Source organism: Micropterus salmoides, unplaced genomic scaffold (assembly GCF_014851395.1).
Source record: "Micropterus salmoides isolate LMB-PRFRI ecotype aquatic unplaced genomic scaffold, ASM1485139v1 Ms_hic_scaffold_1, whole genome shotgun sequence".
In the NCBI taxonomy this organism is placed as follows: domain Eukaryota; kingdom Metazoa; phylum Chordata; class Actinopteri; order Centrarchiformes; family Centrarchidae; genus Micropterus; species Micropterus salmoides.
Window position 1 is genome coordinate 48,248,323 of NW_024040040.1, and position 15,627 is coordinate 48,263,949.

Below are 15,627 nucleotides of genomic sequence, written 5' to 3' on the forward strand. Positions count from 1 at the left end.
AATGCATCAAAATAGAAGCAAAAAACTGCACCAAAGCCATACATTCTCGTCTAAAACTAGAAAATGGGAAAAAGGCAAAAATCCACCTGTACATAAACACCATATAGACGGGATATTTACTAGTAACTAGTAACGCATTACTGTAATAATATTACTTTTCCCAGTAACTATGTAGTGTAATTACTTTTCTAAAACAGTGATATTATTACTAGTTACTAATGCAAGTAACTCTGGCTGCATTACTCGTTACTGAACGCACCATCCTTGACGTGAATCCACGACTCAGGACACCTGACTTTGTTGTTAATGTCTGCTGATAGCCAAAAACTAAAGGAAGAAAGGAGAACGAGGGAGAGAGGCGTTCTTTCCACAGCTGTAAGTAGCTACCACTATTGTGTCACAGTCTGATTAAAAAAGCATTGTCGTCTAGTGTAAATCAGCAAAAACCTTTCAACCACGATCAATTCTACATCTAATTCATTGAAGCATCTGCTAAAGCAGCACATCAACGTGAAACTTACAGAAAGAAACTCCGGCAGCTACTGCCACTGATGCTTGGACTCGTCGGGAGAGAGTGCCATTAACGTAACGTTTTGTAACTACTGAATACTGCTCTTATAAACAGGCTACATTTGCAGAAAAACGGCCGTTTAAAAGTCAGGATTTACTTGCTTTATTTTTATTTCAGCCGCTGGTGTTAAGAAACGTTAGGCCTAGGTTATATACTTTGTAAAAAAACACTCTCGCTGCTGTTATGACTATGATATTAGTTAAAAAGTCGGGAAAGACAGCTTTGTTTGGGGGTGAAGGTTAAGTTTTCCATAATTAGCCTATGATTTGGATAATTATCAACACTGACCGCCACGTACTGATTTTCAGATTTTTTTACTATGCGTATTTAAAATCATATTTGATTGAGGAGCATATATTCGTGCAGCACCTCCTCGCTCCCTCCCTCTTTCTCTCTCTCTCTCTCTCGTGAACACCGCTGAACAAACCTGTCCAAAGTTAGTTCGCACATTACGCTGTAGCTTGACTTGTTGTATAACGACCTTAAGCTTGACAGAAGCTGATACTGCAGAAACTTTAGTGTCAAACAGGGAATGAAATTAGCACCCGCCACCCGCGGGTAACTGAAATCGTCGGGCCATCCACAGCTTTGGCGGACAGAACATACATGGCGAACAGAAAGACACAGGAAGTGCGTATTGTGGCGATCGGTGCCTGTGACACTCAGCCACCAGCGGGAATATCTGTGAAATGGCGTTTCAAACCAAAATCACAAGTCCGAGAAAGAGGCCCAGTCTGTCCCAAGTTACAGCCTGGTTACAGCCAGTGCGTGCTGCTTCAATTCAATTCAATCAACTTTATTAATCCTACTAGGGGCACTTAGTTAAGAGCAGCATGTTTGCAACAGTACATAACACAAATCACACACATTATTCACATCATACAAGCAGCCAGTACATTTAAAACCCCAAACAACCCTACAGGGAGTTTAAAAGTTAAAATTTTTTAAGATAAAGGACAGGAAAAAACAAAAGATTAGATTAACATAGGGGATAATAATAATAGTGCCTGGGCTTTTCTAAAATTAATTTATCATTCTGTTATTGTTCATATATTCTCTAATGACAGTCCATGGGGCACCTATACCATTATCATAATCCTTGAGGCTTGAGGCTGCATTCTCCATTGATAATAAGTCCAGGAAGTCTTTCAGCCAGTTGTATTTGTTAAAACAGTCCAGTCCAGACAAGAGGCATCACTTGGTTTTATTTTCGTTGGCCAACTTTTGTTTAGAACCTCTTTTTTGTTTGCTTACTGGGATATAGAAAAGGAGGTTTTTGATGAGAGATGGACTCCTAGGAGATTTGAACTGAGATAAGGTCTCAATAATTGGTGGTTGAACTGTGGGTTTTAAGCACTTACGGTACACTGTGGTGAACTTTGTTTTTCTTGTTGTCTGTAAGTAAGCCTCCCTGATGATATTATATCATTTTATTTAATGCCACGACTGGACTCTCAAATTACCTTTCTCATATTATAATTTTTGGGGCGGTGCAGTGGTTAGCACTGTCGCCTCACAGCAAGAAGGTAGTGGGTCCAAACCCTGGTTGCCTCATGTTCTCCCCATGTTCGCATGGGTTCTCTCCGGGTGCTCCGGCTTCCTCCCACCATCCAAAGACATTCAGGCTAGGTTAATTGGTGTCTCCAAAATTTTCCTTAGGTGTGGATGTGAGTGAGTGTGGTTGTCTGTCTATGTGTGGCCCTGCAATGGACTGGCGACCTGTCCAGGGTGTACCCCGCCTTTCGCCCCAATGTAAGCTGGGATTGGCTCCAGCCCCCCGCGACCCTGTACGCAGGATAAGCGGTTGACGATGGATGGATATTATACTTCTTCTTAATACTTCTTCTCCACCATTGCTTATAATAATAATTCATGCAATTCATGCATCACCTAACACAGGCCTGACCCACAAGAAAGAACAGTGTATGTTTAATCTATCTAAATTGTGTTGTCTTGTCCATTTTGAATAACACAGAAGGTAAAGAGCTTAAAAAATAATCGCATATTAAAAAAAATTGCAATTAGTTTATTTTCCAAAAATGTTCAGCCCTAGGCAGAACCCAATGTATTTTTCAATTTCATTAATTTATACATCAGTCTTCTTTGTCTTGATATCAGCCATCGGCTATTAAACTGCACTTGCTGTTAGGCCTACCACCAGTAACCACAGCTGTCTCCAAATCAACCAGGACTAAAATCTTAAAGATTACAACTTTAACTATTGCCTGTTTATAAAACTAGCATTGAATTCAACCTTTTGCAGAGGTATTCCAGCAGCATTAAAATTATAGTTATCGTCTTAACTCCAGTGGACAGCCCCCCGCGGCTCGCCTCTCATGCACCTCAGATCTGTGAATCAGAAGGGACGCCCTGTCCATCTCCCCCCCTCGCTCTCTCACTCTCACCCTCATAAAGTGTTGGCATGGTCCAATTAACATCTCTTTCACATTTCCACGTCCCGGCTTTGCATGTGAAGGGTGAGCAGGTCTGACAGGCGCACAGCACACTAATGTTTTATCAGCGCCACACATCAGGGTTTCTCTTTGCACTGTGACACCGACAACTAACTGACGTGACTCGCCTTTTCTCTCTGTCAGGATACTACAAGACTTTTCAGTTAGTCCATCTTCCACCGAGAGCAATTTTTTCAGGTAGTAAATGAAATGTCTCTCAGCAATGAAGGCAAAAAAAATGATAAACAATTGCTGCAGGGTCTCATCAATATAAGTTTTATGTCAATATTGTCGATCAACACACTAATATTATGTAAAACTCTTATTGAGCAAGATGCTGAATTTCTACCAGTTTCTTGTGTGTACACTGAGTAAGTGTTTTTGAAATGCCTGAAGCTTAGAATGTAAATTTAGAGGATAAGTATTATAAAGAATTTGCCCAAGTGAATAAAACACAGGCCTTTCCGTGAAAAAGCTGAAATCTCCCAAATGTCACCGAAAGCCATACCCACCACCCTGAGCAGAGAACAAAATAAAATACTCGGAGGCTACCCCCAGGATCCCAGGCAGAAACGTGCTGCGATTACATAATGACAGTTCATCCTAAAAAGCTATTTAAAAAAGGGAAAGTCTCTGAGCAAACACTCACAAATGTGAGCTGGAAACCCAACCCCCTAATAGTACATTAACTATTCATGCAGCATATTGGCAATCAAATGACTTGCAAAGATATTCTTCACATATGCAGACAGAGAATATTTTCATCTTGCTGCATTTTTGTTATTTTACGTCACAGATTTTTCTGCTACATTACACTTTGAAGTTCACATGCTTTTTATTGTAAACATCAAAAACAATATCCCACCAAAAGTGATTTTACGTTGTTTAGTATTTTATGTAATTCACATCTGCCATACTATGTAATATGACTCAACACAAAGCTTTTCTACCATGTAAGGCAGAGCTATGTTTCTATTACATTCTTGAACAGCAATGTGTTGCGGACTTTGTTGATGTGTATGACATGTTCTCATACCAGGCTGTCAAATACTGACGCTGCTTTGTCTCGCTCCTCGGGGGATCATATTACATCCCAAGGGGTACATCCCGAGTCTCCTAATTCCACCCACGTTTCCCTCACTTGCATCTTTTCCATTTTTCCTCTTGCATATAGAGACACAAGGAAACCATGCAGCACAGAAGAAATGAGAAAACGTTTATAGAGAAATGAGTCCTTTAGGTTTAGGCACCCAAAATATTCGGTTAGGTTTAGAACATAGACTGTATATAAGAAGTGGACGTAGTCATTGAGACATTACCCGTTGGTTTGTTGACTGCTGTTTTGAAGCCTCGAGTTTGGCGATTAGGGCGCCACCATGTTGAGATTTTGCAACCAGCGGCACTGGACATGACCATATTTAGATCAGACAGTGGAGCTAACGGCCGTGTGTGGTGCTAAGTAGCTTGCTTAGCTACATTCATCTGTAATTCACGTTAACTGTCATTTTAACCGGAATGATAATTGTACTCACCAGAGAAAGTGAACAGTCAACTCCTAATAAGCTTTTTCAACGGCGTTCGTTAAATTTAACAGTGCCGTGGGTACGAGTCACTCTAACCTGATAGACACGTTGCCATGGTAACAACTTGTCAATCTCAGATAATCGTACCCTGAAGCATACTCTGCTTTATGGTCTATTTTACTCTAAATGGGACCATAATTCACTAAATGAACATCATGTTGTATTGAAGAAGACTTGAAACTTGCAATTGAGACCATAAACTCATTAGGGAAGTGTTTACTAAGGTAATAAATCAGGTGAGAGGTAGCCTCATTTTACTATTATTTCTAATGGAACCAGGCCCTTTTTGCAACCAGAAGAGAAAGACATCATAGTTTGTGTTATAATGAGTCACATAAATTATGTAACGTAAAGTAGCATTGTCTAACTAGGTCAACAATAACTTAGTTTCCCACAGGACATAAACCGTGGTCTCCTAGGTGAAAGTCCTGTGTTTGACCCATCCATCCACCCCATCTCCTTATGTGTACATTGTCGTTCTGTATCCTACATCACTTGACAAGGATGGGTTACATTGAAAGCCTGGTGTGTTTCATATGGATGTTAAAGGGTACTGTGTACGTCTGTGTGAGACGGCGGTCTGACAAAATGTGGGTATTTGACAACCTAGAAATGAGTAAGGGCTGGACGTTGCACTTAAGAGCAAAACATTTTTCTTATTTTCAGTGTCCGCTCAGCATCAAGTCTTGAAAAATCACAGAAATTCAAATTTATTATGAAAAAGCCTCTAAAAATACTAAGCTTATGATCCATTAAAAATTAAGAAATTCTTAAAAACTGTCAGGGTTTTTATGAGACAGACTATTTATATAATTAATGTGTAATGTAATAATGAATTTCTTTTAGACAATTACATGCCAACTTTAATAATAATTGTGTTTTCCTCAGGTCAAAATATTGATGCTCAACTGCCATAGTCTTCTAATAGTGCTCTGTCATGATCAAAGTTAAACTCCCTCTCATAGTGCTGAGTGTTCTTTAAGGAAATGCTTTGCTGCCCATTCGTCACTGACAGTGGGAGCAGGAGATGAATCATTCTAATGTTGCTTTCACCCATACTGAAGAAACCCAGAGAGCAATAATGTCAGCACGATGCAGACTGCTCTCTGTGACCCACTGTAAGAAATGAAAGTCTAAATCAAAACAAGGAAATGCTAGATGTGTTAAACGTAGAGTGCCTGACATATCTCTTCCTCATTGTACTGATGAGCCAGGTGTGTCTGGTTTCAGTCAAGACAACTCTCTCAATGATTTTCCTCAAAGCAAGAGAAGCCAAATGCCTCCACGGTGTTGGACCATGTAGCTCTACAGCCTATTTAAATGTAGAACTACATGGTCTGTAAGTTGTGTTGATGATGGTGCTATGACCAAAGCTTTCACTTTTTTTCATCATACTTATACTGTGACTTTTTTAATAAAGAATGGCAACAATGTAAATATCCAACAGGGAACTTATAAAAGGCAAAGAAAAATGCAGAGTATTGAATCATTCAACATTTAAATGGAAACCCATGAAAGAAAATCCAGATTGAAAGAAAATACCTTTGGTAGTGTTGTAGTGCACTTTTTGATATTTGGATAACAGATGATAGCAGTAGCAGAGAGGATTTAACTGGGAAACAAATAAAAGGTACATGCAGGAGAATATCATAAATGATGACATAAAAGTGGACTACGTCTAAAATGGTAGGACACCGCAGTTCTTATCCATTTATACTACTCCCTGCAAGATGCTGTAAAAAATATGCTTCTCTTTCAAAATGCAATTGGTGAATAAAGTCTAATTCAGTGTGCAACACGGGTAGATAAAAGATTATTATGTGATTATAGTTTGATTTTTGTTGCAACAGTGGTGCAAAGCAAATATTTTTATCAATTAAACAGCGAGGGTGTCCCTTTATTTTCTATTAATAACTTAACTTTCACAAGGTGGAACCCTTTTTTTCCCTCCATCAATCAGCCCTATTCACGCTACCTATTGGTTTCCTATTATTCCAAATGAACAGTTGCTGCTGCCAGACATTTAAAATGCAATACTTCCTGCATATATAAATGTATAATGCTCAGTGTGAAAACTCATTTTTGTGAGTGTGTGTATACATTCCCATCAGGGCAGCATGTTCGATAAGAAATGTAATGACAAAATTCATCCATCATTTATCTTTGTAAGACACACACAATAACATCACACTGCAGCATTAGAAGCAGGGGATTATTTTACCTTGTCACATCCTGGATTTAGAAGACGATGGCATCACAGACAACACTGATCAACACTTGCCTTTTCAAAGCTATAATTCTTACTTGTAGTAACCCCTACATTGTCAGTCGTGGTTGGCAGACAGGGACAGTGAATGCCCACTTCTTGTTTGCTTTCTGTGAAGAGACTGTTAATGTTCAAAGGAAAGCATGATTCATCTTTTGAATGGCCCTTTGAATGTGCTGTTGGAACAATAATCCACTGTTCTTTTTCCTGTCTAGTCTGCAAGTGATCTGATTGAACATGCAATGGTGGCCATCACACTGTCGCCACCTGAGGTGACCCATTTCTGCATGGACCATTACTTCTTGATGCATCTTGCTTGCTTGTAAGATTGATTTGGCACAATCTAGAAGGCGTTACTAGCAGGTTCCTAATGAGGGGTGCTCCAGAAATTGAGAATTCTACCTCCATGAAGTTGAGGGACTTCGACCTCCAAAAATATTGCGTTCTAAAATTCCAAAAATGCAGTTGGATAGCATATTTTGTTAGAGCCTCCCGACAGCCAAACATACATATCTTTCAAACTCCACACCTCCAGTTTGCAACAGAGGCTTTCTATTAGTCGCCAAGCCTTAGGCAAGCTAACCCTGATGCCACAGAAGACATTATACTATATTAAGTGTTTCACAGGCTTAGTAGTACTCCTTTATGATGAGTAAATGGATCTTCATCTGTAAAATTGTTGAAGTGCCCCGCTACATTCATGAACCTGTGTCCATATTAAGCCTTGATGACTAAGTCAGTCAAACTTTTCTGATCAAAAACAGTCGAAATTGGCCTTTCAGGATCCAAACAGTAGCATTAAGTGACTAATTACAAAAGTTTTATGATTGTCAACGTGTGGTCTAAAATTACATCTATTTTGACAAATAATTACTTTATGATGTCGCTACTAGCTTGCCACCATGCTGAGCAATAAACACCATTTAAGATGCCTGCTCTGCTGCAAGCACACTGTTATGAGTGACTGATAATTGCACAATTGTTCACAGTTGAGTTCACACAATACTTCAGGGTAGGGCTTGTGTAAGTGGCTTCAAATCAGGGATTCTAGTGATTACCATGTACAGGTTGGCCTTCGTGCAGTTATCATTGTGTCTACATCATAGTATGATATTCAAACAGGAGTCTGTCTGTAAGTAAAGCAGACATTTTCCTGAGTCGCTGTCTTCAGTGAGATTAATAATGATGTAATTAGCTCAGTCCCCTTTTCAAACAAGGTAACGTCCACAGGCTGGACAGAAGGGCATACAATTATATCAATAGACTGTCTAATAAAGGGTAGTGGGGCCACCTTTGTCCTTTCAGAGCATCTGCAGTTTGCGTTGGATAGCTTTCAGGCAGGTGCTGACCTGTGTATAGTGGGATACTCCATTTTTTATCGAAGGAGAGCCTACAAGTCACTGTTGCAAGTAGGAAACCCAAAATCAACAGGTTAAATGATGATTTGTTCTGGTGATTGCCAGGAAAACATGTATTTTTCAGAGGTGTTGAGCAAACCAAGTTCACTGAGTGGCTGCCACAATTATTCGATTAAGTGAATATCACAATTTCAATAATTTGTCATGTAAAATGACCAGCTATCTAAGGGTTTTCTCTGTCATAAGCTTCATCATTGTAAATGTAATGCTTTTAAGTTTTCTTTCTCTTTTAGTCAGACTAAGCAAATTTAAGGTCTCTCTTTTGGCTCAGCTAACTTGATTGACATGATGGAAGGATATGTGAGGCCTTCTGAGGTTGATGCATATTACATAATGTATGTCAGTGTTCACCAAAATCACACAACTCACAAAATCACCAAATTCCCGATATTCAGTCTAGTGCTGAAACTAATCAACAATTTTGATGGCTGATCAATCATTTAAGCCTAACATTTGGAAAAGCTTACTCAGATTTGAGGATGTGTAGATTTTTTACTTTTTCTATTAATGTAAAAGGATTCTGAAACATTGTGATAGACATTTTGTACTAATTGCTGACAAATAATCAAATAACTGATACTGAAAATAATAATTTATTGAAGCCCTAGTTCAGTCCACGTGGCTAAATAAGACCATGGATGTAAAAACACAGGAATAGGAACTGCTACACATGTCCCCAGGCACCAATTAAAGAAAACATATCATCAAAACTTCTCCCTCAGTGCAGTTTTACGATCATAAATATCATTTGCATGTAGTCTGCGTCATTGTCAGAGCCCATGGGAGCCAAATGCCTTTCCTGTGGTAGAGCCATTCTGTCAACTCTTCAGCTATATGGGGAAAACATCATCCACAGTTTTTTTTTCACACACTATAGCCCAACAACATGCTCACTCAATCATAGTGACACTTGGCATCTTTTTTTTCTAAACATTTGCAAACACATCAGAGAGGTGATCACCTTGCAAAATAATGCTATGCTGAGGATTGGCAGCCAAACCAGAAGCCAACCAATGCAAAATTAACAAGGACAACTAAGCATCTGGCACTTGGCTCACGTATCGTTCCACACACAAGACTGTCAAAGCATTTCAGAGCATTCAGATGACTGAGGCATCCACTCACAACACTCTTTATTTTATATTTTTTACTCCCACTACAGAGAGATGGAATCTGGTGCGGGGATAGAAAGCTCGACTTAGAGAGGCTGCAGTCAATGAGTGGACTCCTGTTTCCTGCAGTGCGCGCAAATTTCAGTCTAGCTACACTGGTGCGGCACGCGCATCAGAGGGATCGGATAGCCTCTAACTCCCACTCTATTATAGCAGCCTGTCTATCATTCATAACTACATTGAGGCAGTGGGCAACAACACCCCAGGAGAAAAGACTGCGGTGCGCGAGAGAGAAGTACACTCATTATAGCCGAAATATGACATGAGACAGGCGCACTCTTCTACTTCTGTCTGCTTAGTGCAGATTTTCTTGGGGTGCAATTGAAAATGCGCGCACAAACTCACCGCTTACGAGTGCGCGCACAAGACTCCTATTTATTTCCCAGTTCTTTCAAACACAACACAGTATAGGCGGGGGCACACGCCCGCGCACACAGGCAGTCACGGGCACAGGTGCAAATGCAAAACTTAACACTCTAACACAGATAACAGCGTAAACCAGACAAACTTATTTCTCTCTCTTACCTGTCCACGTTCACTCCCCTGAACACACATGACAGCTGACTAACGGTGAAAAAGATGCAAGAGTTTGGGTTTGTTCCTCATTGCTCCTATCCCCCGGCTCTCTTTCAATGTCCTCCCCTTACCGCTGTCATTCTCTCCAGGGCAGAGCTTGACTGCACGGCTTGCTGAGAGCCGATACTCTTCCTTTCTCCCCGTATGTGTGTGTGTATGCTGGCGACGGGACGAGCGAACAGAGCCGGTGCTCGTGTGCGCATCTCTCCTCTGAGGCATCATCCAATCCTGCCCGGCTACTGCGGCGGCTCAGGCCGAGGAAGGCGCCCGATTGGACGATTTTAAGATCAATCTATGGCTATCAGACTCAGACCGGCCTCTCTGTGCTTTCCCCTACCTCTCTCTCCATTATCTCCCTCTCCTCCTTTGCTCCTCTCTTTCCCTTTTAACACGATTATATAAGATAGTGATCAGAAAGCAATACTTCATCACATCTTATTTTCTTACACAAAGTCTAGCTTCCCTGAATGTCAGTAGCATATAGAGCTCATCTTCAACAAACAAAAAACTGTTCATGTATGCATGTTTTTCACCTTTGAAACAACAAATACCTTATATAAGTTACCGTTCAGTTATTTAGGCTAAATTTTATTCTGACATAATGTCTTTGTGGAGATAGAATAAAATACTCATTCTCTTCACAAAATGTTGTGGGTACCAAACTGAAGAAGTAATTTTCATTTTCATTTTAAACAGCAGTTTTATTTTGAAATCATGAGAGACTGGCTCAAACTCTGGGCAGCAAATCACACTGGCGCTCAGGACTGTGGGAACTGCAGACTAAATGTTGCATAGATTTTTCTCATTTTAGCAGCAACCTTGGGAATAACCCCGTTCACAGAATCAAGAAATTGTTGATATGAATATTCAAGACTCATGATGTCATTGCTTACTCATGGTGGTAACTGTTCGGTCTCTGTTAATAATATTACAAAGACTACAAAACAAAAAGTAGTAAATGTGATAACGTTTATTATGAATTGCAGCTATATACATAAAATTGAATTGAATAGGCTGCTAACCTTTCTGACATCATACAGGTCAGGGGTCAACATCTAGGAGGTGAATAGTTAACAAAAGCATAAAAAATGAATAATATAGGCAACTATTTAGTGGACTCCTTACAGCATGTTCTCAATATCAACACACAAGGGAGGGGTTATAACAAAATGTGATCATTTTGCTCATAACGACCTACGATGATATAGATATGATGCACCAATAGGTTCACATGCAAGCCTAACTTAAACAAGGGGATGGAATGCTCTGTTAGGGTTTAACATAAAGTGCAGGTGTGCAGATATGAGGGAGTACATGGCTAGAGTGAAACACTGTAATAAGTGACACCTTACAAAAACATGGTACAGCAGTATATTATGTAATTATCTTAATGCCTCCACTTTCTTAAGGGGATATGAAGTTTCCACTTCAGAAAGTATGTTTTAAAAGTTCCAGATGAAAAATTAATGAACATTTTTTAGGAACAAAATAATTAGGCCAAGACAATTTCGCTCCAATCCATGTTTTTGGGAGGTGGTCTGTATCCTTCCAAATCGACGCATATGACATTGAGACAGTGACGTCTGTGTTCATCTCTTTCTTTTTTTTTCAACAAAGATGGAAACTGGGGGTTCTGTTTCAAAAGCTTTAAACATCTTCAGACATGATTAGTCCTAACAATCAAATCTTTTTTTAAACATTTCTGGTTGAGATTTTTGAGTTGTGAAGAGTTGAGTGTTACTTTCATCCCTCCAAAATCTTAATAGCGCCATCAGCAAAGCACAGCTACCAATTACTCCAGTGAGTTCAGAAGAATTAGGAGCGTGGGGTCAACATCTAAGCAGTGGAATTTAGGAAAAGTAGTCCTCATAGATTCATAAACTTCAATTTGCTCATCTCGCCTTAGAGAGAAAGTTTTGCATATTATGTTGGGCTTTTGAGAGAAAAGAGCATGTCCATGTGCTTCAAAACAACTTTAATAGAAATAGAAATTGAGTACAAAAGCTCTTCATCAGGTCAAACTTACACTCATAAGGACATAGTTATGCTTCTGGCACAGTATAGCACATACATTGATCTGTTTGGGCATCATTTGGGCATTTTGTAGAAATCAGTCAACATGCATCTAATTGAGAACACTTCCTTTTATCTATTCACTTTCAATACCATTCGTCACAATGCAAAGCTTTATAGGAAACAAATATGAAACCAAGATAAGTAAACAAGCAAATGGACTTTGCATAGACAATACAATTGACCTCAATTGACCAGTTGTTATTGCACTACAATATCTTTGCTACCACCCCTACATTTACACCTCTGCATTCAGCACATAGCTTGTGTTTGCAGACAACAGGGTGCATCAGTAGTCAGCTGTTGCTTTGAGGTGCATAACTAATGCACTGAGGCGTTCAATAAAGAATGACGTTTTGTTTTGAACCGTGTTTCGTAATGCTTTGCACTGCTCTCTGAAACTCAAAGCTGGATCTGCAACCATGCATGCATGTCTAAAAACACTTTCCTATCTGCACATCTGGTGTCACGACAGTCTGTCACAGGGTCATATCCCCTGGGGCATTTCGATGATGTTCAATGTCTGGCCACAATCGGGGATTGAATGCACAAACTCACAATCGTGGTAGCTTGGACAAGCAAGGCAGTTTTTAACAGCACAGATGTTCTTCTGCAGGTTAGAACCTAAACATGTGATCCAAATTATCATGTTTCATAAAGATAAAACCTCCTTGTGCACAATTAAGAGTCAGAAAAAATACAAAAATTAAAAAACTTATTGTTCCACATTACTACATAACTCTAATGGTGAGACAGATACCATTTGACAACAAATAAAAAAAAACATGATTTTTATGACATGATGGAATGATGATGTCATCATGAGCAATAATGTATAGCTAATGTGTCCTGATATAGAAAATATCATACCAGGACAGAGATGTGCATAATGTCTAGGATGGATGACTTTTTAGGAAAGTGTATTTGTCATTTTAACCCTTCATTATCCAGTTTTCAGAACACAACTGAAGTAACCTCTTTTGCCCTCGGAGGCACCAATACCCTATAGTGAATAAACTGAAGAAAAAACATATTGTTTTAAAAGACTTATCCAGTCTTCCACAAAACATCAGTTTTTAATCACAATAAAATTATGTCAGTCCTCCTGTACATGCCACTCCTCAGCTAGGCGACACCTTTTCTTGGTTTCATCATACAATGGCATTGCCTCCTGCAACCAGCACCTCTCTGATTAGCTGCACTGCGTTTCCTGGTTTTAAAACCGAATCACACTGTTTTGAACTGTTTTTCAGCAGAGTGCTCTTTTTTGACTTTCAGTCTTTCTTTTTCTCTCCCTTTTTTGCTTCTGTCAATCAATTAGTCAGTCTGTCAGTCTGTCACTCTCTTTCTGCCTCTCTCTCTTCACACACACACACACACACACACACACACACACACACACACATCTCAGGTACCCTTGGGCCAGCTGTTGAGTCTGCCTATGAATTCAGCCGTGCTTTTGCTCTCTCTGGGTCCAAAGGGGAAACTCAATGAATAATGAACAGAGCAGTGAAAGGGATGGGGGAGTCGGCCGAGGAGATGGGCAGAAGGAGAGAGAGGGAGAGAGGCCCTTCAGGACCAGGACACGATGGAGAGATGGAGGGAGGGCAACTTGTTAGTGTTCACCCATCAATTAGGCTGCAGAGGAGACATGAAGAGAATGGAGGGTGATGCGTCATGAACAGGGGGGGGGGGGGGGGGGGGTGAAGGTTTAGAAACTAAAGAGTGTGCTTGCTGAGGAGACCGATTAGGCATCAGAGACAGGAGGCAAGCAGCGAGATGAGAGTCAGAAGGAAGTGGACATGGAGAGGCAGGGGCCTAGAAGACGTCAGAGGCTCCTCGGCACACTGTCTCCAGCTTCATCTATCATCCAGGCCTAGTTTTTCCTGCCAACACAACTGTGTCTCTGGTCCACATCCAGAGTTGGCATATAGCTTCAAAAACACTCTAAAGTGGATGTGCTCAGTATATTAAATAAAGTAATGACTCTACTTGAAACTACAGATAGGTGTTTTTATTCTTAGCCCTAAATGAAAATAAGAATTGCACGTCTTGAAATTCAGATTCCACTTTATTGTCAAATGTTAAGTCTGATTATATTTGTTTTTTGGCCGAATTTGTACCTAGTGTAAATGATAATGCTGTTGTCTCTTCTTTATGCCCATCATTTAGTTTGCCCCTATCTTGAAATAATGCTGCTGATGTCGGCACAAAATCAGAATCATTTTGGTACTTCATGAAAAATCAGCCCGATCTCTGCAAGTTGGATAATTCTGCAGTCTATGTTTATATCCACCTGCAACATTCAGTGTCACTACAAGAAGAATCAAACCTGTCTCCTCACATTTTTAAGGCAATTTATTTATATAGATACACAGTATTATTAAACTCTTTTTTTAGGCACTCACAGCACCTGGTTATGGTTAGGGAAATATAATGATCGTGGTTTAATACTTTTTTTTTAACACAGTGACATGAAGCACAAGTAACAATATGTTTACCATACTGACCTTTATCTGAAACATGAACTTTTTCAAACTTTAACCAACCATTTTGTTGCTCTTTTTTTATTAGCCTGACTGCCGGTGCCAATATTGTGAGATTAATTCAACTTTCTAGAACATGGTCATTTAATGTAATACAGGGCTGCAGAATTAGTCTGTCCGTTATCAACGGTCTGTCTGGCAAATGTGTTTGTTGGGGTGTGCTACTCTGGCTAACACTGACTGAGAAAGCAAACTGTATCCTGTCTATCTAGGACATCCCAATCAGTATGCTACCAGCCATTGTGAAAGACTTTTAATTGTTTTTTGTAAATGACCATTTCCTGCCTGTGGTTAAAAACACTTAAGTAATGGCTAGGATGTTTATGTAGATTAAAATTAGATTCAATTGCCTAAAACCTCACATCAATGTATGACACCATACCTTCAATCAAAGAAGGTTTACCAGACTCTGGACATCATCCAGAAAGTGCATTAGTTACTATGATTAGGCTATGAACATGGACAGTACTGTGCAAGATTTTTAGGCAGGTCTGGGGGAAATGCTGTAAAGTAAGAATGCTTTAAAAAATAGACAAGTTAATAGATTATAGGCTATTTATCAATTAACAAAATGCGAAGTGAATGAACAGAAGAAAAATCTAAATCAATTCAATATTTGGTGTGACCACTATGGTGTTTATTTTTGGTCATAAGTTGTGAGCGTGTAAAACATGCTCACGAGCAAATTATGTTATTCCACATGCGCAAAAATTAACCTTCCCGTGCGCACGATACAGTACTCGCACACAATTCATCAACCGAGAGTTGTACAGGTTTCTGTGAGCGAGCGCCTGGTTTGCTCTCAAGGGATAACTCTGCTTGCACAGTGGAATTCTGCTTGCGCGCAGCACTTTCAACGTGATCACAACCAGAGCCCTTAAATAAGAGAGTTACGACACTCCCATTGACTTCTGTAGGAACTGTGGAATGCCAAAGTGGTTTGCCCACTGCCAATAAACACAAAAGAAG

At 39.8% G+C, this 15,627-nt stretch overlaps 1 protein-coding gene across 1 annotated transcript in view; it reads right to left on the bottom strand.

Moving 5' to 3' along the window:
• The window catches only part of LOC119912717 (cadherin-18-like), a 103,037-nt gene extending 92,813 nt beyond the window's left edge, over positions 1–10,224 (bottom strand). The window contains 1 exon segment of the mRNA XM_038732012.1: positions 9,989–10,224. The gene's annotated coding sequence lies outside the window, so the exon portion shown is untranslated.
• Positions 10,225–15,627: the final 5,403 nt, after the last annotated feature.